Here is a 26,549-nt window from a genome sequence, read left to right as displayed (position 1 = left end):
CTTTAGCTTTTAAATCTCATTAAAAAATCATAAAAGCTTTTCAAAACACATGAATTCATCTGACAATCTCATCCCAAAGTCTCTAAGACTGGAACAACAACACTCAAGTTAGGCATCCTTATTTCCCAGTAGTCCTTATTTTACTTTGAAAGCATTTCCAAAATAACCAATGAGAAAATAAACAAATGACGATCAGAGGGTATTTGGAGTCATTGTATGCTGAGAACTGAATGCTTTTTCAAAGATCTCTGTCTTTGATCCCAGAAAGCGAGTGTTCTCTACTCTCGCTGAAAGTTGATTTAAAAAAATCACTTTATATTCTGTCAAAATGTTTATTACTACTTCCCATCAAGGTATTTCTTGGGACTAACCTATATCTAACTAATTTAAATGTGCCTCTTTGATTTATCTCCCTAGGAAACAATGTATCTGTACCTCTGATTCATTTGTCCCTCTTCTTTACACTAAATAACCCCTTAACTACACTTCAGAAATCTGAAGCCCAGCATTTAGCATTTTGCCTGTATTTATGTAATCACTAGCAAGGATAGTTGATATATCAGTTTTGTTATGTCCCTTACCAGTTCTTTCAGATCTCGTCAGTATAGAGACTTTCAGATAACAAACATCCTTTCCAAACTTGATCGTAGTTTAGAGACCTAGAAAGAAACTGAGAGATTTATCTGGTAGAATGTTTCTTTAATGTTAATGTCCATAAAAATTGCTGAGAGCTTATTAAAACACAAAGTGAGCTGGGTGTGGTGGCACATGCCAATGACCTCAGCTACTCAGGAGGCTGAGGCAGGAGGATAGCAACTCCAAGGTCAGCCTTTGCAACTTAGCAAGACCCTGTCAGGCAAACAAAACAAAACACACAAAGTGACAGATCCTACCCCTCAGAGCTTCTGATTCATTAGGTCTGTGCATTTCTAACAAATTCTAAATTGGATGTTGCTGGCCTGGGGATCACCTTCTGAGAATCACAGTTCTAAGAGAACAGTTCTCAACCTTGGCTTCAGGATGGAACTATTAGGGGCACTTTTAAAATAAAACTAATCACAAGCCCCATTCCCATAGAACAATTCAGGTGGATTCAGTGAGGCAAAATTTTTCTCAGGAGGAGAAAGCTGGTAAAATAGATTGGCAATAGACTTTCTGGGAAAAATGTGTATCTTTTAAACCTTCCTGGAAATTGCACTAGATGCCTACAATGCTCCATTCTCTCCATGGACTATAGTCAGAGCTACACAAGAACCCTTCAGAGACTCAGGTATGTGAGGAAGTAGATCAGTGAGTGACAGGACAGACTGAAGAAGGAGAGATTAAAAACATGTCTGAAAATGTTTCAATTATGGGGTGAGAAATAATATGTGTAAATTTTATAACATGCTTGAAAAGAAGTTCGTTAGGTTCATTTTCTGTGTTCTATGTGATTGTAGATGATGGTTTTACCTATTTTTTCTGTCAATGTAAAATAAGACTGCCATTTTATATCCTCCAATAGCAATTTCCTCACTGACCTTTATACACATTAATGATAGCTTTAATGCCCTCCAAGCCTTCACTGTTTCCTGATCCCAAAGCCAGTGCCAGATGTTTTGTCATGGTAGCACTTTACTTCTAGGTACCAATTTTTGGTTTAGATTGTTTAATTTGTGTAACAAGTCACACCAAAACTTAGTGATTAAAATAATGACAGTCTCTGATAATTCTGTAGGATAATAATGCAGTCTCATTTCACCTAGTATACATTGGGATGCTGGGGTGGCTAGAAGGTCCAATATACCTCCATCACACACTGGTACCTGGGCTGGCTGCTTGCTGTGAGGGTTCAGCTTGTGCTATTGACTGGGGTTGGTCTTGTCAGTCTCCACAATAACTCTTTAGGCTTCCTCACAGTCTAGAGGATGTTTTGAGAGAGAATGTTCCATGTATACAAATTCAGAAGTTGCAAGTGTCTTAAGGCTCAGTTTTAGAAATTACTCCACCCCACTTCTGCCACACTCTGTTGGTCCAGTGGAGATTCAAAAGGGAGGGAAACAGATGGAAGGAGTTGCTAAGTATTTGCAGTCACTTTTAATTCATCATAGAATGCCACCAACATTTAAGTAGTGAATGGTTCCACAGTAATGGCTTCTTTGAGGAAAATAATTTAATTAGTAAAAACCAAATCCCTGTCCAGATGAGGAAGGATCATCAGATGAAGAAGGGTAAAAGAGGACAGAGAAGCAAGGTTAGTGAGGTAAAGGAGAAGCAAATATTTCTGGAGTTTCAAGGAAAGAAACTGACATTATAGTCAAATTATAGAGGGAAGCCAAAGAAGAACAGAGATGTGTCACTATTATTTGGCAATTTCCTACCCCAAACTGTAATGGATCTGTGAAACAATCATACAGAATATTCTAAAGATTATGAAACTCTTAGAAACCCTAGGAGAAGGTTATTGAACAAACGATCACACACACACACACACACACACACACACACACACACAAACGTACACTTTCCTGCTTGTAAAACCCACAAAAGACAGGAAGATGACATTTTTATTAAAATACAGTCTGATTTCAATTTCTGCTTAACTGATTTAAAAAAAAAAATCACAATGATTTTACTCAAAACATCTGTAAGAATAGCAATTGCTTTCTGTACTTACTTGCCCCAAGCTACCAACTTAATTGTAATTATCTTTACCATGTGTTCAAAATTCAGGATGTTAATCTTACCCTATGAATGCTGGTCAACCAGAAACTCTGCAATTAGTTTCAATTTGAGCAATTCCTAAAGAGAAATCATAAATATATTGTCATATTTTACGTATCAGAGAACTACAAGATAACTTATCCACTTACATGGTTCAAGAATTTTTAACATACATTGTAATTTTGTGAAACAAAGACAAAAAAAGATAATGTCTTTAAAAAGTGAGTGTTGTTAAAGACATCACCTTTTGACCTCTCACAGAAGTTGTCAACTGATCCCAGGGAGAGAAATCATATCCCAAGTTACACATTTAATCTCATCACAACAGTAATTCACAAGGCATCCAATTTTTAGTGGAGAATGAAATGAGTATTATTGCTGAGGCACTCCTCACTTAACAGATAGAAAACCCCACTGAAAACACGTGTGCTTCTTAGAATGCACAGGGGACACAGCAGGAAAAGACCCAGTGTCTAGGACAGTTTTCTCCATCCAGCTTTGTTGTTGCTTTTGTTGTCTGCTGACCTGCTAGTTCTACATAATTCCGCCATTGTACAATCTAGTAGCACAACACCTAGGTCTGTGTTTGCCTCTTATTACATATCATGGGCTTTCCTGATGTTCAAGTTTCTCTAAACATCATTTGTGATAGAAGCATGAGAGTTTGTACATGATAGGTCATACAAAGTCACTCCCCTACTGGATCATAGATTCCTTTTTTTTAAAAATTACTAACAATGCTGTAAACATCTCTATACTCTGTTCACGTGGACTCTTTTACACAGTTTTTTTTTAAATACAGATTTTGGAAATCAGAACACTGAATCAGAGCATGAATATTTTAAGTCTCCAATATGTTACATGAATTTGTTTTCCCAAGAAAGTTATACTGATTTTCCTTCTTTTCTTTTTTTAAAACTTTTTTCATTGTAGATGGACACAGTATCTTTATTTTATTTATTTTTGTGGTTCTGAGGATCTAATGGTAGAGTCAAGCTCTCTACCATTGAGCCACAACCCTAGCCCCTGATTTTCTTTCTTGTAAACAATGTCACAACATTCTCAACAGATTTAACATTTAATCCCCCTACTAATATACACAAACAAACAAACAAACCTTTGCCAATTTCACACATGAAAAATGATCTTACTGTTGCTTTATTTTGCATTTCTTTGAGGAGGCTGATCATTTTCCATCATGTTTATTAATGAGTTTCAGTCCTCTTTTCTATTTAGATTTAAACCAAAGGAATGTTTTGCTGAGAAGATATAAATGTAGAACTTAAAGAAAGTGTTCATAATGACTACTTGTCATCTCAGGGGGAAGCCATTGCTGTCAAATAAAAGGAACAACACAATGTAGCTCTGTTTCTTTATACAGGAAAAAAAACAAAATCATTCAAACTAATTTTAGAAACTGTAGCAAAAGTTATCCTCTTTCTTCCTCTTCAGAAGAACACAAGAGTACCAAGCTGGAAGAATGAAATGTAAAAATACTAAATGGCAATGCTTCTTAGAATAGAATAAATCATCCATATTAGGCAGGATAAAAGAGGACAAAGACTGTCACAGCAATTCTGACAGACCCAGCTGCTGAGACAGGCGGCTGCTTCAGTGGCTCTCCAGCATGCTATGCTAATGAGTGTTACCAAACTAGCTTCCTCTACCCCCTCACAGACACATTCTCTCCCCAGAGGCAGGACACATGACATGTGCATTTTAACTTAAAAAGTCAATTCTAAGATAACCTAAAAATGTGTTCTGGAAGGTTTGCCCATAAGAAGCATAATACTGAAAATTTTCTTCTTTCTTAAAAGAGTGCCTTTCCTAAGTTCCCAATAAGGAAATCTCCTGAGTGACTGAAGATTAAGGAATAGCAGGTGACAATCAGTTTTCTGATAAACAAAAGGACCCAAGGCATTCACTGCGAAAGCAGTTGAGTTTGGATGCTCCTTCCTTCTGGTAGATAGAGATGGAGGAGGTTGACCAAACTAACTCTGAGATAGAGCAAAGAACTACTGTATGGTTTGGTATCTGAGAAGGGGTTTGCATTTGTGTGAGTTTGTCTTACTTCGAGGTTACATAAAATCATAAGATTAAAGATCTAGCAAGATGTCAAGAATTTTTTGTTTGTTTGTTTGTTCATTTTGAGGTGTTGGGGATGGAACCCCAGGGCCCCCCACCTTCTAGATAAACGCTCTATCTCTGAGCTACCATGGGACTGAAGTCAAGACTTTCTAGTCAAATGACCAGTAATAGGTAAATGCGAGGTCCTGCAATGTCACTTTGCAAGTCTGCTCTACTAGGAGTCACGGCAATATTGTACTCATTCACTGTCTTGCGCCATTGATAGGTTTTAGGCTTTAAGTTATGCACAATTAAAGTCTCCTCTTTCATTAATTTCATAAATTTAAAACCAAGAACTTAAAAAAGGGACATTCTACTTTATCATCTGTTCTATCTATTCTAGAATTGCCTCCCTGAGCCACTCTGATCATCACTGCCTGAATTCATGGCTTCTTTGTCTCTGTTCCAGGGACACATTTACAAATATTTCTCCCACACTGTTTTATGGTATTTGTTAAGCTATTGCCTCAGGTTCCTTGAGGGCTGGGGCAGTGTCTTATCTATATTTTAGGGATCTATCACAGAGTGTCTTTCCAGGGCTGGATTAAAGAGAGTATTGAACTTGATCGGGGTCGGGGGCGGGAATAAGGAATCTGACTCTTTCCTTCTGGTCGGTTGAGATCCTGGAACTGGTGAAGGGGGATTGAGAGGGGCTCTTTTGCCAGCTTCTTTCTATACAATGTGTGACCTTTTCTCTTTAAAATATTGTGAACAGCTGGGCGTAGTGGTACACATCTGTAATCCCAGTGGCTTGGTAGGCTGAGGCAGGAGGATGGCAAATTCAAGGTCAGCCTCAGCAACTTAGTGAGGCCCTAAGCAACTTAGTGCGACCTTGTCTCAAAAAAGAAAAAAATAAAAAGGGCTGGAGATGTGGCTCAGTGTTTAAGCACCCCTGGGTTTCATCTCTGGTAATAAATAAATAAATAAGTAAATAAAGAAAGAAATACTGTGAAGAAATATTTAAAGTATAACATTCTAAAGTGACATTGAACCTTTAGCCTGGCCAGAGTAACAAATGATTAGCTCATCTAGGGTGCCCCCAGATCTGGTCTTGCCATGTCAGCACCATGAATATTCAGTAAGTCATGTTGAGTGAATGCATGATCCAGACCAGGTTTCATTACCCAGTTAGGAACCAGAAGTATGAAAGAGGTCTGGCTTTCAGATCTGTAAATAGAACTGGTGCCTACAGAGAGTGGGTCTGGAAGGGTGGCAAATAAAGTGGTAGGGACAGAGCCTTAGGCATTTTCATGATCCATGACAGGTGCAGAGATTAGCAGCAGAGGCTAAGCCTTTATACTTCAGGCATAAAGAAGAAAAATTCATACTTGCCAACTTATCCACCAAACATGACATCTCACATATCTGAATGTAGAACTGCTATCAAAATTCAGCATGACTGGCTCCTTTATAATGACTACCAGTCATTTTGAATTAGTGACAGACCACTGGATAAATGCCACAGCATTTCTAAGTGACCTTAATATTTTAGTAAGGTATGATTTCACAATTATTATTTTGCAAAAGCTAGTCTTATAGGCAACAGAAATAAGGCTAAGTTGAATTAGCAAGTTACAACCCATATGAGAACGTTACACATTGTGCTGCTCTGTTCTAGCTTATTGTCCTGTTTGCTCCTCCTGAGACCATAAGCTCTGGGAGGTCAAGAATCCTTTTTGTCCTAAGGCCTGCTGCATATTAGATGCCCCATAAATATTATAATTCCACAATTCCATGAGCTATGATCAAACTGACAATACTGCAACATATTCTCAATAATTACCTGTGAGTGGAAAAGGGGTGGTGGGTAATAGAGAGGAGAAGGCTAACATTTACTGTGTACTAGCTAGGTGAGGTAGGTATTATGATCTCAGTTATGAAAGGGAGAAAGCTGATGAGAATCAGAGGAACTAGGAAACTTGCTCAAGCTCATAAGCAAACTCAGAATTCACACCAGTTCTGACTAAGAGCCATCTGCTACATGGCCTCTCCAAAAGCTATATAAAAAGGAGTTTTATATAGATTGCGATATCTCCTTTTTTTCAAATCTACAACCCATCTTTTACAGAAAAACAGGAGACAATTTAAAAATGAGATTTATATTGTTTCCCTAGTCATTGCTCATTATAGTGAAACAGAACCAATAAGAGCTTCTTCACTCTGACTGCCTAATAAATAATTAAGATTGACATGATATATAGCCAGGGCAAGGATGCATCCTGCTATACAATCTCACATAGAGAAACCTTTACCCACCAATTTAATAACCTGAATTTAATCTGTATTTAAATGATAATGTTTTACATAACTTTCTTTCCTGGTATACTATTCAAATATGTTTAGAATAAATTAACACAATATCACCTAAACATGACTGTATTTGTGAATAGCTTAATGAAGGAGCATACCTTTAGTAGGTTAGTTACTTTGTTAGGCTTATTTCTTATTCTGAAGAGCATTAGAGAGATTTGGAAGAGAGTTCAGCTGAATGCATAAAGCAGAGTTCTGTTTCTGTCATTTACCACCTGTTTGATCCTAGATTTGCTAAATATCAACTTCCTCATCTATAAAATAGTAATAATGATGGCATCTACCAAATGGAACTGTTTTAAAAATAAGGGAATTATAAATCAAATTAATTTAGCACAGGAGCAGTTACTAAGTAAACACTTGAAAACAACAGCTTATTAACAGAATAGTGTCTTCATCTAGTTGGTCCTTAAAGGTTAGTTTTTAAGTATTATCTTGTAAACAGAAACTAGACTTGACATTAGGGAGTTTGGCTGTACACCTAGTTAGTGATTTCCAAGCCAAATTTGCAGTATATTGTGGGTTGAGTTACCAGAAAGTGCTACAAAATATGACACTTGTCTCAATCATTTACTATATGGACCCTAGGGAATATAAAGTGTTGTGAAACCAAAACAATACATCAATCCAACATCTAAAGAGAGTTACCCTGTACAAGTCATCACTTCTCGATACAATATCTGCCAGCCTAGTCAAGATTTCTGTCACAGACAAGTCAGACTTGACTAGTGCCAACCAAAAAAGGCTATTTCAGAAATTTATAATCATGGTTGCATGACAATATAAATGTGCTTAAGGCTGCTGAACTGTATACTTACAAATGATTAAAACAGTAAATTTTGTGGTGTCTATTTCACCACAAAAATCTATAATCATACAAAATAGGAAAACTTTATTGCTTTTAAATAAACAAACTGAATTATACAAATCAAATATTCAGTGGATCTCAGTGTCCTAGAAGAGATGCTAACACATGAAAATATTTAGTGTGTCAAATTTGCTGTGTGCATGATTCATAAGCTACTAAAATAAATAATATTTAATCATCAATTTTATTTTTAACCTTCAATTAGAAGGATTTGGTTAGAAGAGATGAGAGGATTTGTCCAGGAAAGATTTAGGTCTTCTTTATTGGAAATAAATAGTCATATATGAAGTTAAGACATTAAAAAATCTTCTAACGAGTATTCAGGTCAGTGTACATGCAAGATTTTTTTTTCCTTAAAATATCTACTGAAGGATACACATTTACAAAATTTAATAACTTTAGATGGATTATGAATAGATGGATGCTTTGGTTTAATCTTTTTTTCTTAAGAGGTCAACCTACTGGAAGATGTTATGCACAGTGTGTGAAGGGTGGAGTAGGAGCAGCAGGTCACAGTGCAGGTCAGTGCACACTCTGTGGGTGTGTGTTAGGAAGTGTTTAAGAGAGAAACCTTACTCCTTGGCTTTGGCCTCAGTGACAGCACACCTACTTACTGGGTTCTATCATGTAATAAATAGATCAGGCAATCAATCCCTGAGACTTTCATTATAGCACATAAATTTTTGTAGGATTTCCTGGTTACTTCCTTGCTCTCTGAATATGTGGGGTTAAAACGTCCACCTAATACATGAGTAGATAAAGGTAGTGAGAAATATCAAGTGAAGTAACAATAAATAGCTGCTTCACCTCCCTGTGGAACTGCTGGGGAGTGAGGGGAATGAAACAATGCAGTTGGAGGTTCACATGAAGTAACAGTCCCTGAGGCACAGGGAAGGACCAAGACCACGTCTCTTTCTAAGATCTTGCTTTCATTTTTGTTGTTAGGATATGTGGCCATATCAAGTGATGGTGAAGGTGCTCCCAGCCTTCTCCTGCTTTCTGCTTCATTAGCTCTTGGCACTTCTTTCCCAGGAATGGTACGGTTTGATACTCAAAGGTTGGGCAGGCTGGATTATGTATTCTGTGACCATAGTGATCACTGAATAGAAAGACAGGATAGGAAGACAGCCCATTGTGGGCTCTCACTCAACCATGCAAATTAGGCTATGGCCACCTCCCACCTCGTCATGCTGCCTGAACCACGGACTTTGATACAGTTTGAACTACTGCAGTGAGGGGAAGAATCCAGGTGTTTAAAGCCTCTGCCTCTGTTTTCATTTGATGTCACCGTAGTCTGTGCTTGGGGCATCTTTACAAAAGTTTCCTTTACTTCCTGGTCTAAATCAGTCATTGCTATGACAAGTTATTTCTGGGTATATGTAGAGATTGCTCTTCTTGTTGGTCTGTTGCTCTATAAATATACTGGAGCTGCTTTAGGTAAATGTGAATTGCTCAATTTTTACTTATTTATTTTCATATATTTTGTTCCTAAACCTCAGAGGCCAAGTGTTGATTGAATTCCGTCTTCACTTCTCCAGTCCCCCCACTATCAACTGGCTTTCCATGGTAGAAGTAAAAATGTGCACTGGAGTGAATCCCAGGCCTGCCTCCACCACCATCTGCATGGGCTTAAGTCCAGCCTTCCATATTCTCAGATTTAAAATACAATCACACTGGCCTACCAGTTGATATTAATGGTAAAACAAATATTGTGGAAACACTTTAAAATCATTACAGTGGCAAATGTAAAGGGGAACTCTTGGAAAGAAAGCTAATTTTTTTTTGTTGGTAAAGTGATTTAAAAAGAGATGTGTTTGGCATTGGGACATTGTTTAGATTGAAGCAAATAACCCAGGAAATGAGCTTTATTTACACCACTTTGGTTTCAAGGAAACAAAACAGTAAGTGTTGCAAGGTTGTTGATATCTCATAGCACTTAAGTCTTATTAAGAAGTCAAAAGGACCCCCCCACCCCCACCCCCAGGGTTTGCTTGTGCTACACTAGTGCTCTGTCACTAAGCTACACCCCCAGTCCTTTTTATTTTGAGACAGGGTCTTGCTGTGCTGCCCAGGCTGGCCTGAACTTGTGATCATCTAACCTTGGCCTCCCTCTTCACTGAAATTACAGGTGTGCCCCACCACACCCAGCCTAAAGAAACTTTTCAAAAAGGCCCAGAGGTCCAGGTAGAAGAAATACATGACCCCAAACCAGAGACTATGAGTCATCTCTTTCATTGTGATAAAACACCCTGAGAACATTCTTCTCTGGATCTGTCTACCTTTCAGCAAGGTACCATTTACAGTCTTACAAACAGGACCTGAAAAAAGAAAAGATCAACACCCATAATCTCACAGGGTCAGTGACATGCAGCCGCGCCTACCAAACCAACCCAGAGAAGGCCTTTTAAAACATTCCAGTGAGTCAATGCTGCTTAGCTCTTCCAGTTCCTATTTTCCCTAGAAGCAAGTGTGGGAAGTGAAGCATTAGGTAAGAGCATTAAGAGAGAAACAGGTCAGTTTTGAAAGAGTAAGGAATTATGCCACTTGTGCTTCGGGTAAAATGTCCATTTTCACATTGGTGTTACACTAGTGCCTCATATTTTCAACTTGGTTAAAAGCTGCAGGTGATCAAAATCACGGGTTGCCATTTGCTTCTTAGCTGGAATGGAAAAAATGTTGGCTTACATTTAGGGTAAACAGCATGAGATTTTTTTTTTTTTTTTTCCTGATACCATTCTTTCTGACATGGACTAGGTTTCTTACAATTCAATCCTATTCTATGCTAACTACTCAGAGTTAGCATCAGACTCCACAAGTTGAAGGGCTCAGTTCCACAAGGCTGTCAATGCTTCAGATGCCAGTCACAAGTCTCAGGTGTCCAAGATACCTGCAGTTCTTTCTGACTTCTCTAGCAATAAGCAATTGCCATAATTCTCTCTTCAAGTCAGATAATTCACCAGAATGACTCACAGAGGTCAGGAAAACATTTTTGTTACCATTGCTGGTTTGTTATAAAGGATATAACTTGGGGCTGGGGAGACAGCTCAGCTGGTAGAGTGCTTGCCTCGAGGCCCTGAGTTCGATCCCCAGTACCGCAAAAAAAAAAAAAAAAAAAAAAAAAAAAAAAAAAAAAAAAAAAAAGAGATATAACTCAGAAATAGGCCAATGGAAGAAATGCATAAAGCAAGATGCAGGGGCTGGGAGGAGTAGCCTTTCTGCCTGCTCCAAGTGTGCCAACCTCTGGGCACTTTGATGTGGTCCCAAACTGGAAGCTACTTGAATCCTGTGGGTTAGGGATTAAATTTTATGGAGATTCTGTTATACACAGGCATCATTGATCAAATCAGTGGCCACTGGTGATTGAAACTCTCCTGCTTCTCCCTCTTCCCAGGTCAGGATGAGATGGAAAAGTTCCAATCCTGAAATCATATGGTCAATTCCTTTGGTGACAAGACTCAATCTGAAGTTATCTAGGGGTCATGCATCAGTTACTTCCTTAGCACAAATTCAGGTATGGCTGAAAGGGACTCACTATGAATAACGAAAGATACTCCTATCAGGATATTCCAAGGATTTTAGGAGCTCTGTACAATGGAACGGGGAATAAAAACTAGAAATGTATTTCTGATTGCACTACACAGAGCAGGATCTGCCTAAGAGTTCACAGGAAGGCTTACTATTCAAAATGGCTGCCACCTGAGTTCTAGGAGGTTCACTTCAAGAGTCAAACTCACATTCAAGGCCAAAACAAGGTAGTCATTTAACTCACTGATGCCTGGTCAATGACTTATAAAGTACTTCCTAAGGAATGCCTCCTTGACCCTCTGTACATGAACCTTCACAAAGTATTCTTACCAGTTTCCTCTCCTTCCTTCTTTAGCACTTATCAATTACATACAAGCATTGCTTGATTAAAGGTTTCTTTCTCTCCCACTTAACAATATCTGAGGTCTGGTTTGTATGTATTATGTTGATCATTGTAACCCAAGGCTTAGGATTCAAAAGCTGCTATTGCACAATGAATGAGCATAAAAGAGTTAAAATTAGATCCCCCTTTCTTGGAGCAGAAATGGCAACTTCTTATAATCTTTACATCATCTTGCAAGGCCCACCTTCCAAACAAGGTGACAGGTGGTATTCCTGCACATTATGTTGGCTTTCTGTTGCTTCAGAGCTCAACAGGACTCTGTTAACTTTACTTGGTGCTAACAAGGGAAGAATCCATGTCCTCTTTGGGAATTTAAAGAGTTTTGATGGCTTTCCAGAAGACAGAAGTCACAGTATCCGTTTGGAAGTTTAACACATGACTTCCAAATCAGGGTGGGGCTTTGTCATGGCTCAGTGACAAATTCAGTTGTACAGCATGCATAGTCTCCTTTCAGTGACCTAAGTTTCTTCTTTGTGTGCTGCAGTTGACTCTAAGACTATTTCTTAGCAACGAAACCCGAAAGACAGAAAGACTGTGCCAAGAAAGCTAATGGTATGTTTTTTCCTGTCTTCCTTCCCCCCACCCTTCACCCACACACAAGAAATATTTTCCTATTTTTATTTGACAACATCATCTGTTTTTATTGTGGAGAGTTTTATCTACTCAGGAATAGCAACAACTTAGCCCTTGTTAGTTGAAAGGAGGTAGAAATGAAGAGGGTGCCAGGTATCACCAACTTGTGTCATGGCCAGGACGGGCATCAAGGAAGGTGAGGCAGGGATGCTCCATCTTACATCTGCTCTGACATTGGCTGTACTCAGGAGTCATGGCCAGGCTTCTTCTGGGAGCAAGGCATTGTTCCAGGTGATGAAGGGAATGAAGAGGTGTCAGACTCAGACCTGACCTCCATAAGGAACCTATGCTTTGGGGAAACAAGTAGATAATACCATGTGTCTCAAGGAAAGTAAATGACAGTCCCTGCACAGGCCTTATGAATTGAACCAAAAGAGGTGCATAGGATTTGTATGGGTGGTGGTAGTGTGTGTGCAGTGTAAAGGGATACAGAATAATCACTGGGTTAATAATGGGGCATACAAGAGTAGGAGAAACCAAGGTGAATTGGAAGAGTTAATAAAGAGATATGGGTGGAGTGAAATTTTTGAGACAGAAATGATGATGATAAGACTGGAAAGTAGATTAGGGTAAAATATTAAATAAAGTCTCAAATGTCAGTTTAAAAAATTTTCAGGACATAATCCAGGTCCAAAGCATAACAGGAACCTGAGAAATTATTGCATTGGGGGTAAAAATATCACTTTTAGAACTAGCCAAGCTTTTATGAGCATAAAAGAATTTAGACTTGATCATATAGAAGAAATCACTGAAGGCATTTGAACAAGGAAATAATGGAAAAATACATTTAGAAACTTATTATTATATATATATATATTTAGAAAAATTATTTGGAAAACAGGAAGAATTTATGGAAGAAGTTTAAGATTGAAAGCCTAAAATATCTGAATACCTTGAGAACTAAAACATAAATGGACTTCAAAATAAAAATCCCAACTAGAAATACAGTCATGCTATTAAAAAAAAGAAAGGAAAAACTCCATATTAGTCAACTAAAATGATGCAACTGGACAAAGCAATTGGATTTTGAGCAAGCAGGCTTTTCCTGAGTTGGAATCAACGTTTTCAAAAGAGAAGTGGATTTGATTTGTGCTTTTTAGACTAGACCTGAGTATTTGGATGGATTTAAATGTTTTATGGTAAAAATATCACTTTTAGGGTCAATAGCCATATGTTTTATGCAATGTTATAACAAAGAATGGTCATATAAAAGTATGCATAAAAGAGCACCAGAGTTATCACTGACCATGTTAAACACATTGTAAGTAAACTATCAACTTCAGAGTATAGTGGGCCCTTAATCATTGAAAAAATCATTAGGCATTATGTCATTTGCCATGCAATCAAACCTCTGTTTAAAATCAAATTATAATTCTTCTAATTATGGACCAACATTTCATTTGTTTCACAATTGGTGCCTAATCAAACAGTTCTGTAGAAGAGATGATTGCACCATAAGGTAACTTAATTTCATTGCCAAAGAAGTCTATTTTTCTAAGAGTTCAAGCATTAGTTTAGATGTTAGAAGTTTTGTTTCTATAAAAATTACTACATGAAATAAATCTAAATCAAACCAAAAGGCTCCCATCCATTATGAAATAATCTTTTTCTCTCATAAACATGTTACTTAAATATTTCCCAGCAACAGACTTGTGTGGACAAACCAGGAAGTGAAACCAAATATGATCACATTGTGAAAACCAAGGAAAATGAAAGAATACATTTGGAATTAGCTGGGGCACTATTAAAATTTCATTTAAAAGTCCATTCCCTTGGAAACATCAACTTAATCAAAGCAGTAATAAGAGGAATTTCAAAAGCATAAATCTTCATTTTTTTGTTTGGCAATTTCCCCAATCCTTTATGCAAATGTCTTTTCCTGTAGCCTGACTGGCTCATCTGAAATATGAGCACTCACCCAACGTGTCTGGTGACTAGAGAGCAGGGTGAAGCTATCATTTACATGCTAGTAAATCTGATCTGATACAAAACAATTGCAATCTTTAATGGCTTGCTTTGGAGAAAATGAATCTTTTGCTGGAGTGACTGCCATATCCTTTATTTTAGTGTAAAGTATAAAATCCCTAAAAACAGCAACAATATTTTACGTTGGATTACTTTTTAAGTTAAGACTCTATGACCAGGCACAGTAAGTTATAATAAGTACCTATTATTTTAGTTGTCTAAGAATATGTTAAACAGAACTGGCTACTATTTAATTTTTTTTCTAAGATAGATACAAAATGGAATCATCAGCCTGGGCTCCACTCCATTTCTAGGAGGGTAGGTGCAATATACCCATGTAAAAATAAAGTGAATTCTATTACTGTTTAATATTTATCCTTATTTTTAAGATTAAGTGGAATTTGAGTAAGTTCAATATTACATACAGTGCAATATTTTTATAAACATTTCTTAACAATCTTAATTAAAGAAGGTAGTTCCTGAACTACTTGTGACTTCAGCAGGTGATCAGTAGCCCCTATCAGACACTGCACAAACATGATGCAAATATGAGTACCACTCTGCAGACTAAGGACATACCCTGTTACTACATATCAAAATGAAATTTAGAAGAACAAAACACCTGGATAACTATAAGGACTGACTTATATTGGCCTGTGAATGTACGTGTATAGACATACGCACAAAATATGCAAATCATGTGGCTAGTGAAGTCAAAAAACGTTTGAGAACTTATTCTCTGCCAAAGACAGTGCCACTACTAAGAAAGTGAGCCATTTCTATCTCTTGTACTGAGGTTGAAGAGCCCATAAAAAGTCAGTACTAAGATAGGCCATCCCCCTGGTCTAACCCCTTTTCTCTGGGTACCTTCTTTTCTTCCTGTCATTCTCCCACTTTCATTATCAAGTACTATATAGAGTATAGAATATTGTATTTATTCAGTTCTTTTGATGGGAAAAATTTATTGAGCCTTTGCTAGAGTATGGGCTAAATATAACAAGAAATTATATTTTGTCTTATATCTACCCTTAAAAAACTCATAAGAGTTAGGAAGAGGGAGCTTATGTGCAAAATGAATAGGGAACAGGAAGACAGATAACTGAGGAGTAAATGGTATGGTTGAGTAACTTTGAACACTGGTATGATGTTTCGAAGTATATGGAGCATCTTTCCATAACAGTTATTTAAATCATGCCATTGACTTTAAGATAAGAATACCAAGTCAGAGAGAAGACATAAAGTTGCCAAAGATACATGGCTAGGGAGCAAGAGCTCTGACACCAGGCAGTTTCACAATCATCCAACTAACCCCAAGTTTAACAGTTATATAGGTCAGGAACTGAAAAGGAGCAGAGATGACGTGTATTTGAGTCTTTAGGGATATACAGGAATTGGTGTGTAGGGAGCTCCAGATGGGGAAGGGTAAGAGCAGAGGGTCCTGAGAAAAAGAAGAATGAGGCAGCAGGTCCACTGAGGCAGGGATCTCCATAGCTGGCAGATGACTTCAAATAATTGAAGTCTTGAGTACATTCAGAGCCTATGACTCCAGAATGAAGGGTATGCTTGACATGACTCACAAAAGAGAACATTTTAGGAAGATCAGCCTGGTGGGGCATGGCAGATACACTAAGCAGGGGCAGAGACAACGAAATCTAGGGACCCCAGAAGGACCCTGCTGCAATAATTCAATTATAAAGTCTTGAGGAACAGAACAAGGGAGCATCAATGAGAACAGTCAGAAAGAACAGTGTTTAGAAGCTACGAGGGAAAGTCAGCACTGTTTGATGTGAGAGATGAGAAAAGGAAAGAGGAGTTAGGTGGTTTGGTATACAGCTCCATCTTAAAGTGGTAGTTACTGTTCCAACATTCAATGGGAGATTTTACGAGCAGTTTGATGAATTTCTTCTTTCACTTTGAATCAAGGCTAATTATTAACGTGGGTTTATACCTTGATTAGGGTTTTGGCATAGTTAATAAAAACATAAAAAGGGCTGGGGATGTGGCTTAGTGGTTAAATGACCCTCAGTGGTTCAATCCCTGTATCAAAAACAAACAAACAAACAAACAAACCAAAAAACAAACCAGACTTGAACTCAGTAATCTTAAAAAACTATACATTATTTAAAATTTTAAAAAATGAAGTACAGCCTTAATCCATCTCTCACATTTAATAATTTCCATTCTAAATATTTCCATTTAAAAATGGTAGACAATTCAAATTTTTTTATGAAGACCACTGAGTATACTAAAATATAAAGTATGTTATAAACCACACATGTATATTTACACATGCATGCACACAACTGTAAACAATTTTTGGAACGGCTTCTACTTGGCTGCCCAACTGGAGGTGAACAGGACTGGAAGTAATCAAAGACATTTTGTTTTTAAAATAACTTCCATCCTCCCAATTGCAGGTGCTCATTGCCTTTCTGATCATGAACTGCCCATGTCTTTACAAAACCTATAAGGGCATATTTTTCATTTTACTTCAGTATTAAAAAACTACTACCTCTCCCAAGCTACTTTGACTTTAATTTGTGCACTAAACGACCAGTTGTACAAATCGTGAACATGTTTATTCTACTCTGGAGGGTTAATAGAAACATGAAGAAATTTCAGAGGTGGTGTTTTATATTTTTGTAAATACCAATGTCCTTTTCTTTGCTAGTTTTGATAGAGTTGGAAAATGTATCCTTGGGAATTAATTCTGAAGAATTCTTCCTGTTTTGTTTTTCTCCACAGAATTTATCTGTTTAATGTTCTCTGGTTATTTATTCTGTCTGCTGTCTGTCTCACCTGGTAGGCCGTAAGCTCCAAGAGAACAGGGCTCTTATCTGCAGGGTTTACTGAGGTCTTCCCACCACCAAGCCCAGATAGCAGGGGCCTGGTAAATATTTGAATAAATAACTGTCCTATGATTATTCTAATTGGAGAACCTAACATGCATTTCCTTAGCAATTATGTCTCAATCTCCATGGTCCAATTTAATTTTGAACTATAATTTCTATTTATATTACCCCAAAGAAACTGTTAGAACCTATAATGTAGTAGGATGCTACAGGGCACTGAAGGTGATTGGTAATAAGGAATTAACATGGGGAAACCTTGATCAGGTGTGACTCAAGAATCCAGGTTCTTGGGTGATTTCTCTGTCCAGCTGTCTTAGGAGGAGTTGTAATGGTTCCTCCCAACCTATGCTGATCTCTGGTTTCTCTGATCTCAATTCCTGTTTGCAGCATCTGTTTTAGTCCAGACTTCCTTTTGGTATTTTGACTGCAGGTTACCTGAGTTCGACATCTGTTGTTTTCATTGCTTAAATTTTTGATTTTTTTTCAATGTGGTTAAACTTGGAGAATGTGTTCTAAGCCTGTATTTCTACACAGACTCTCCAGACTCACATAATAAAATTACAAGGCAGATATTCTAGACAACTTTCCCCTCAAGGTTCTTGATGTCCTTCTCTGTCCCCATTATGACCTAATAATTTCCTTGTCGTTCAATTCAATGGGATAATCACAGTGAACACTGTTGCATTCATTACTGAGTACATTTTTTTTTTCCTGGTCAACTGAATTTAGTTTGTATGAATTATTATGTAGTCAAATACAAGAAGGTACTACTACTATATTTCAAATGCATATTAAGGATGAAAGTAAAATGTCAAAGATAGGAAAAAAGAGATATACTTTAAGTAATTTATACTACAATTTCTCCATCTGAAGTCTAAATATATGTTAGAAAAAAATTGTGCTTTTGCTTTCTTTGTGAAATGTGGTTGGTATATAATGCAGGCTACAATTTTTTAAGACAATAAATTGTGACTAACTTAATTCACAGGCCAATAGTTCCAAATATATCAACTGAAACAGCAAGGTAATATTCAGAAAGGCTCTTGCCATCTGCAGAGAAGACAATTCACTTGACAGCACTCCTTTCTTGGGCTATGACTCAAATCAGCTAGACTGAAAATAAATCTAAAGGGTACACAGCTGTCATGTAGCCATGAGTAGCTTACTGAGCAATAACTTGATTCAGTTTTCTCTATTTGTATGACTGCCTTTGCAAATAGGATTGTAATCCAACAAACGCATTTTCCCTGCTCTGTAAAGAGAGAGCTATTTAGTGTCCCACAGAGGGCTCTATCAAGTTCTTTGCCCTTATGGGTTTTATAAACTGCACATAGTGATTTCTGGATTATACAAAATGAAAAACTGATCTTTAAACTCCATGATCTGTGTGAACCATTTACAGAATAAGGGCTTTGAATTTTAAGAAAAATATTTTTATCGAAGGAGAACCGGTATCAAAATGTGAGGGGCAAACAACAAATGGAATTGCACCCATATCTACTAGGTGTAGACAACTTATTTCTTTTCACTGTAATATGCCTTAATTACTGTTTTAATTTTTTTTTTTTTTTTAAGAAAATCTCCACCATACAAAAGAGTAAGCCAGGAATGGTGACATGGACCTGTAACAACAACTACTTGGGAGGCTGAGGCAGCAGAATCCCAAGTTCAAGGTCAGTCCAGGTAACTCAGTGAAAACCTGTCTTAAAAGAAAATAAACTCCTTGGCAGGGTCCTCTATGAAAGAATGAAGTAGTAGAGTTTGTTATCTTCAGGTGATCGCAGGAGCAATCAAGAGCCTGTTCAAGAAAAATGAAGCTTGTCATCTGCTATGGCTTCCTTGTTTTTCCAATTTTTATTCCATCCAAGCAACCATCCTATTGGACAGTGCTGCCCACACTTAGGGAGGGTCTCCACTTCAGTTTGCTATTCCACATGCCAGTCATTCCTAAATACACCCTCACTGACATACCCAGAAGCCTCAATTTGTGAATCTCTTAATCCAATCAAGCTGACAATTGAAATTAACCATTACAAGTCCATCCCTTGTAAATTTGATATCCAAACATGACTCTTTATATTTTAAGTGTATATATATATATACACACTTAACCTCCAGATAAACACAACAAAGTCATAATTCTACCTAACATAATTGTCCTTCATACAATCAAAAATGCATTAGTTCTTTCCACAGGACAGAAGGAAAAACAAAAACATTAAGTATTGATGTTAAGTCAATCGATATTACATGACCAGTGACAGGAGAGGAACAAACATGTCCTCTTAATGCATGTGTAAGTATATACAAACATATTCTTAACAGAAGAGGGAAGAAATATCCATGGCAATTACAATTATAATCCTTGTTTCTATAATTGGTCATATGGCCGTAGTTGGTATTTATGACTACCTTCCTTCTATTACCCATTCTGTATTTTCTCTACCATCAGCAAGCACCTTGCAGGTCTTGGCTTTTTACCTAGAGTGTGACCCACATCTTCATTCCTTGAGGTTGAAATATTTGTCATCTTGCCTGGATTGGGTTGTTGTAGTTTCCCACTGACCATAACAATAGGAAAGGGTAATACCAAGAGACGCCCAAGAGATCTCCTGCATGCCAGGAGCATGCTTTCTTACCTCCATTGTGGAGTAACAGTTCAATATCCCCTTGGTAATCTGGATCAATCACCCCTGCCAGCTCGATAACTCCCTTCTTAGCCTGTTGACTCAGAGGCATAAGGAGTCCAAAGTGACCAGGGGGAAGTCTTAACTTCCAGTTTAATGAAACCGTTGTTGTATTGCCCAGTAGAAGCATTCCTACTTCTGGAACTAAATTTTCTAGGCCTGCAGAGCATATGGTTCCAGGGACAGGAAGCAAAAACTTTCCCAGTGGGTCATTAGGGGTAATGGTGAAATCATTCCCATCTCCACCCTTTGATTCCTGGACCTATGAATTCTAGCAATAGGAGAGACAGTACCATATAGTAGATGCTGATTCAGAGTATAGACAGCCTTCTGAAGAACCTTGCCCCAGCCCTGCAAGGTATTGCCACCTAGCTGGCACTGTAACTGCATCTTCAAGAGTCCATTCCATTGGTCTATCAAACCAGCAGCTTCGGGATGGTGGGGAACATGGTAAGCTCAGTGAATCCCACGAGCATGAGCCCACTTCCTCACTTCTTTGATTGTGAAGTGAGTTCCTTTGTCCGAAGCAATGCTGTGTGGAGTACAATGACAATGGATGAGGCATTCTGTAAGTCCACGGGTGGTCATTTTGGCTAAAGCACCATGTGCAGGGAAGGCAAAGCCATACCCAGAATAAGTGTCTGTTCCAGTAAGGACAAACTGCTGCCCCTTCCATGATGGAAGTGGTTCAACATGCCACCAGCTTGCTGGCTGATCTCCCGGGAAATTATACCACTTCGGGGGCTTAGTTTACTGGTGGCAAATTGGCCACTCAGCAGTAGCTGTAGCTAAATCAGCCGTGGTGAGGGAAATTCATGCTGCTGAGCCTATTCATAACTGCTATCCCTGCCACCATGGCCACTTTGTTCATGAACCCATTGGGCAATGACAGGGGTGGCTGGAGAAAGAGGTTGGCTGCTATCTACATATCGGGTCATCATTCTATCTGATTATTAAAATCCCCCTCTGCTGAGGTTACCTTTTGGAGGGTATTTATATGAGACACAAATATCTTCACATCCTTTGCCCATTCACAGAGGTTTATCCACCTACCTTTTCCCCAAATGTCCTTGTCCCCAGTTTTCCAATGATGTTCTTTCCAGTTCTCTGACCAGCTAGCCAAATGATTGGCTATGGCCCATGAATCACTGTACAATCCCACATCTGGCCATTTTTCCTTCCAGGCAAAATGTACCACCAGATGCTCTGCCCACAGTTCTGTCCATTGTGAAGGTCTCTCTTCACCACTGTCCTTCAGCATTGTTCCAGAAAAGGGCAGCAGTGTACAACTATCCACTTCCGGGTGGTACCTGCATATCAGGCAGAACCATCTGTGAACCAGGACCTAGTCTTCTCTTCCTCTGATAACGGATCATAACCCATGAAGCCATAGGTTCATGCTGAGGGACAGAGGTACTGGAGCTGGAGTAGAAACCATGGGCATTTGGGCCACTTCTTTATGTAACCTATTTGTGCCTTTGGGTCCTACCCGTGCCTGATCATGTCTGCACCACTTCCACTTGATGGAGTGCTGTTGTGCACATTCAACTTTATGGGTTGGTGGGTCAGACAGCACCCAGTTCATGATGGGCAGCTCAGGTCGTATAGTAATCATGATGGGCTTACTGGGTAGCCACTAAGGCCCAGTAGCAGGTCAAGAGCTGTTTCTCAAAGGGGGAGTAGTTGTCTGAAGATGACAGCAGGGCCTTGCTCTAAATCCCTATGGCCTCCTCTGTGATTCACTTATAGGGGCCTGCCCAAGGCGCTAGACAGCATCCTTATCTGCCATAGACACTTCAAGTATCATTGGGTCTGCTGGGTCATATGGTCTAAGTGGCAGAGCAGCCTGCACAGCAGCCTGAATCTGTTGCAGAATCTTCTCCTGTTCTGGACCCTATTCAAAACAAGAAGCTTTTCTAGTCACTTCGTAGATGGGCTGAAGTAACGTACCCAAGAGAGGAATGTGCTGTCTCCAAAATCCAAATAGGTCCCCCAGGCATTGTGCTTCTTTCTTATTTATAGGAGGGACCAGATACAACAACTTATCCTGTTCCTTAAGGGATATCTTGGCAGGGGCAGGCCCCACACAACTAGACTCCTAGAAAGTTTGCTGAAGTTGAAGGTCCTTGAATTTTAGTGGGATTTATTTACCATCCTCTGATAAACAAATGCACCACTAGCAAGTTCAGAGTGATTGCTGTTTCTTGCTCAGTTGGTCCAATCAACATAATGTCATTAATATAATGGACCAATGTTATACCTTGTGGAAGAGGAAAGAGATTAAGATCTCTGTGAACAAAGCTGTGATAGTGCTGGAGAATTGACATACCTCTAAGGAAGGACAGTGAAGGTATATTGCTGGTCTGCCAGCTAAAAGCAAATTGCTTCTGGTGATCCTATGCACAGGGATGGAGAAAAAAGCATTTGCCAAATCAATAACCACATACCAGGTACCAGATGTATTAATCTGCTCCAGCAAAGAAACTACATCTGGTACAGCAGTTGCAACTGGAGTCACCACCTGATTAAGTTTCCTATAATCAACCATCATTCACCAAGACCTATCTGTTTTCTGCACAGGTCATGCAGAAAATGGGGATGTTGTAGGAATTACCACCCCTGAATCCTTCAAGTTCTTGACAGTGGCACTAATCTCTGTAATCCCTCCAGGGATGTGGTACTATTTTCGATTCACTGTTTTCCCAGGTATAGGCAACTCCAAAGGCTTCCATATAGTTTTTCCCACCATAATACCCCTCACTCCACAGGGTTAGAGAACCAATGTGGGAGTTTTGCCAACTGCTAAGTATATCTATCCTGATTAAACATTCAGGACTGAGGAAATAACTACAGGATGAGCTCAGGGGCCCTATGGACCCACTGTGAGTCGAACCTTGGCCAAAATGCCATTGATCACTTGACCTCCATAAGCCCCTACTTTTAAGGGCCACAATGATGTCTTGGATCTCCCCCAAATCAATGTCAATTCAGAGTCTGTTTCTAGTAGTACTGGAAAGATCTGACCATTGCCTTTCCTGCAATGCACAGTAACCCTGGTAAAAGGCCTCAGGTCTCTTCTGGCAAGGATGGGAGAAAGATTAATGGTAAAGATTTTTGATACTGTACCAGGATCCTTCCTCAAAGGGACCTGGCCTCACCATCATTCAGGGGGTTCTGGATTTGTAAACTGACTCAAATCTGGGAAGTGACCAAGGAGCCATGATTCTCTGCTGTTATGACCTACAGCAAACTTTTGTACATTTGCCTGACATTTTTCTGCTTGTATAAGTAAGAATTTGGTGGGTTTCCCATCTATTTGACTTCTGGAAACACCATGATTAATTAACCAAAACCAGAGATCTACAAGAGTCAGAATATTTTGTCCATTTCTTCCCCTTTGCTGTCCATTATGGTAACTATGGCCACCCTGTCTTTGGCAATTGAGGGCTGCCACTTGGCCCTTCCTCCCCAAGGTCCAATTATTCCCACTGCATTGAAGTCTCCCAACTGATTGACGGCAGCTCACATGGTAAGGTCTGGCATGCAAAGAAGAGCAACAACAGAGCTCTTCAAGGATGCTGGTGCTCCCCTTGAAAATTTGTTTCTTAGAGTTTTGGTGAAGGACACATCTTCTGGAACTTCCCTATGGAGGAGAAGGTCTTACGTGACAAATCCTCTCCAGCATTCCATCTCTGAGTCTCTGAATTTCTTCATCAAAGAAAACCAAGGGGTGTCAGGCACTTCCAGTTCATTCACAATGGGCCATCTTTGTATCCATACTTCAGCCGACCATCCAAAAAATTAGTACCTTTCTTCTTAACACTGTGAGTTATTACATTAAATCTAGAATCTCTGCTTAGTGGGCCAACATCAATAAATCCAGCCTCATCTAAGTTTATGTTCCTTCCACCATTATCCCACACCCTTAAAATCCATTCCTATGCATGTTACTCAGGCCTCTGCATGTGTAAATAAGAAAACTCAAGAAGTTCCTTCGGAGTGTAGTGTACCGCCTAGTGGATCACACTTTGTACCTCACCTCTAGGAACCTACTTAGATTTGGATCTAGTTATAGGCCTAGAGGCAAAAGTGGGTGGTGCGAGTGGGTCCTGAGGAGTATCAACATTTTCATGCTGAGCAACTGAATCATGAAATGTTGTTACTATTTCCACAGGCAAAGCAGGATTAGTTTCCTCCAGTAAGGGTGGAGAAGCCAGTGCCACAGAGGGTGGGGATAGTGATGCCTTAGTCATGGCTAAGGATAGGGACTCAACAACTTCTGGCAAAATAAACTCATCAGAATATGTGAGTTCAGGGTCCCCAGACCCTTCAGGTTCCTCTCTTACATCTCCATTCAGTGTACAGGATCCCATTCTTTTCCAAGCAGTGCCCTCATTTTAACTGCAGACACCTTTTGAGGCTGAGAGTTAAATGCGCATCTTAGTCAATTGCAGGATGAGGTTTTATGTTTGGTTTTCAGCAATCTCAGCCCAATGTGATGGGATAGAAAGATAGGAGAGAAGATTCTCTTTCAGAACATATTTAGCAGTTTTCAGATGAGTTATGTGCATCTGCAGCTGAGAAACTGGATTTCTCTGGATCCAGTGAAGCCAGAAGTAACCAACCAACATTGTCATATTTCTTAGTTTTCCAGAACTGTTCAAAAGTATCATGTATAGAATCACTAAACTCCTTGCTTTTTACAAGTGGCAAATTGGGAGCATCAAATGCATTTACTTTACAAATCTCTTTAAACTGTCCACACGATGGATTATCAGTGCTCCCCATAGTACCAGTAGGCTTAACCAATGCAGACAGCCAAATCCAGAAACCACAAAATCAACTAAGGAAATTCATTCTTACAATTCTGTTTCTCTACAGCCATTCTCCATACCAATTTCTATATTAGTCAGGGTTCTCTAGAGGACAGAACCAACAGGAAGCATGATTGTAAAAAGGGGATTTACTATAATTGGCTTACATGACTGGAAGTTGGATAGTCCACAATGGCCACCTGCAGGCTGGAGAGCTGGAGGAACCAGTAGCTGCATAGTCCAAGAGGCTGAAGCCTCAGAACAAGAGGGATCAATGGTGCTACCCCAGTCCAAGACATAAGGCTTCTGGAAAATCCCTGGAGAATCACTGGCAGAGTCCACTTTGGAAGGGTGAAGGAGGGAGAATCTGATATCCTCAGGCAATCACAGCAGCAATCAAGAACCAATTTAAGAAGAATGGAGCTTGCATCTGCTGTGGCTTCCTTGCTCTTCCAACTTTTATTTCATCCATGCCACCATCCTACTGGACAGTTCTGCCCATGCTTAGGGAGGGTCTCCACTTCAGTGTGCTACCCCATATGCTGATCATTCCTAGACACACCCTCATTGACACACCTAGAAGCCTTTTAATCTAATCTTTGGATCTCTTAATCCAATCAAGTAGACAGACAATTAAAATTGACAATTACACCTACCATGATCAATTTCAAACTACCAAGCTGGTATCATTGAACATGGTGTTGAGAAGAGATGCACACCAACCATTATATAGCACTTTTATTCTGTAGATGCATTAGACACAAATAACCCCGAGAGTATAGATGCAAGCAAATGATAGTAAAATAATTAGGAAGTAATACATTTGAGTATTACTTTAACTTTTAATCCTGTAATTTTAAGTTTTTATAATTTAATTTCTTAATGATTGTTTTTAACAACTGGCTTGCAAATTTTCTAAAAATATAGCAGTTTTCATAAGCCTATGTGTATTAGCTTCAGCATATTAATGAGTCACACTAAATAATTAACAATTCCTTACTGTTATTAACTATTCAAATTTCTCCCACATGTCTCTCTCCCTTTTTCCTGCTTAGCAAGAGAGAAATATTTAAGCAGGAAGGGAGAGGGAATTTTGCTTCAGAAAGCCAAACCAGAGAATCATATTAATGATTTTATTGCCCATTCTGAGGCCCCCAAGAGAAAAAGGCTGGAAAAAACAAAACAAAACAAAACAAAACAAAACAAAACAAAACAGGAGAGGAACTTGGAAGAAGGGAAATCATGCCTGTTCCAGGTGGAAAACCATACGCTGATGGAGTCTAACACAAAGAAGATGGCTAAGAAGATGTAAGATGGTCCTCTGTACCTGATATAGTGGTGGCACCCGCCACTGAAGTGCAGTTTGCAAAATGCCCTCTTTAAATGTGCTTCCATGACTGAACACAGCACACCAGGTGTGGGAGGGCCTGAGCAGATGGTACAGTGGGTATGGCCATCCTTCATGAGGATGCCATGATGGACTACAGCTCCACCTTGAGCTCACAGTCAAGCAAAACTCTCAAGTCCAATCAATGAATTTGTGTCTACCGGTATTTGCCCAGACTCCTGGGTCTGAATTCCTGAACTGCCTCCTGCCAAATCTGATCCCGGACTCTTTCCAACATCATTTCCCACTATGCCTTTGAACACCCTCTACCCACT

The 26,549-nt window shown here is 39.0% G+C and overlaps 2 long non-coding RNA genes across 3 annotated transcripts in view; one reads left to right on the top strand and one right to left on the bottom strand.

Annotated features, from left to right (window-relative positions):
* LOC306668270 overlaps positions 1 to 24,662 on the top strand; it is a 73,871-nt gene extending 49,209 nt beyond the window's left edge. Inside the window, exon 3 of the long non-coding RNA XR_013765803.1 lies at positions 18,962 to 24,662. This is a non-coding gene — a long non-coding RNA (uncharacterized lncRNA). The remainder of the gene's footprint in view (positions 1 to 18,961) is intronic.
* The window catches only part of LOC306668257, a 52,904-nt gene that overhangs the window by 4,369 nt on the left and 21,986 nt on the right, over positions 1 to 26,549 (bottom strand). For both annotated transcript variants that reach the window (XR_013765793.1, XR_013765794.1), the window contains exons 2-3: positions 2,727 to 2,781; positions 582 to 670 (exon numbers count right to left, since the gene is read on the bottom strand). This is a non-coding gene — a long non-coding RNA (uncharacterized lncRNA). The remainder of the gene's footprint in view (positions 1 to 581; positions 671 to 2,726; positions 2,782 to 26,549) is intronic.

This window comes from Sciurus vulgaris, assembly GCF_902686455.1.
Source record: "Sciurus vulgaris genome assembly, chromosome: 1".
NCBI lineage: Eukaryota > Metazoa > Chordata > Mammalia > Rodentia > Sciuridae > Sciurus > Sciurus vulgaris.
The sequence above is the reverse complement of the archived record's forward strand: the minus strand, read 5'-3'. Positions and strand labels throughout refer to the sequence as shown.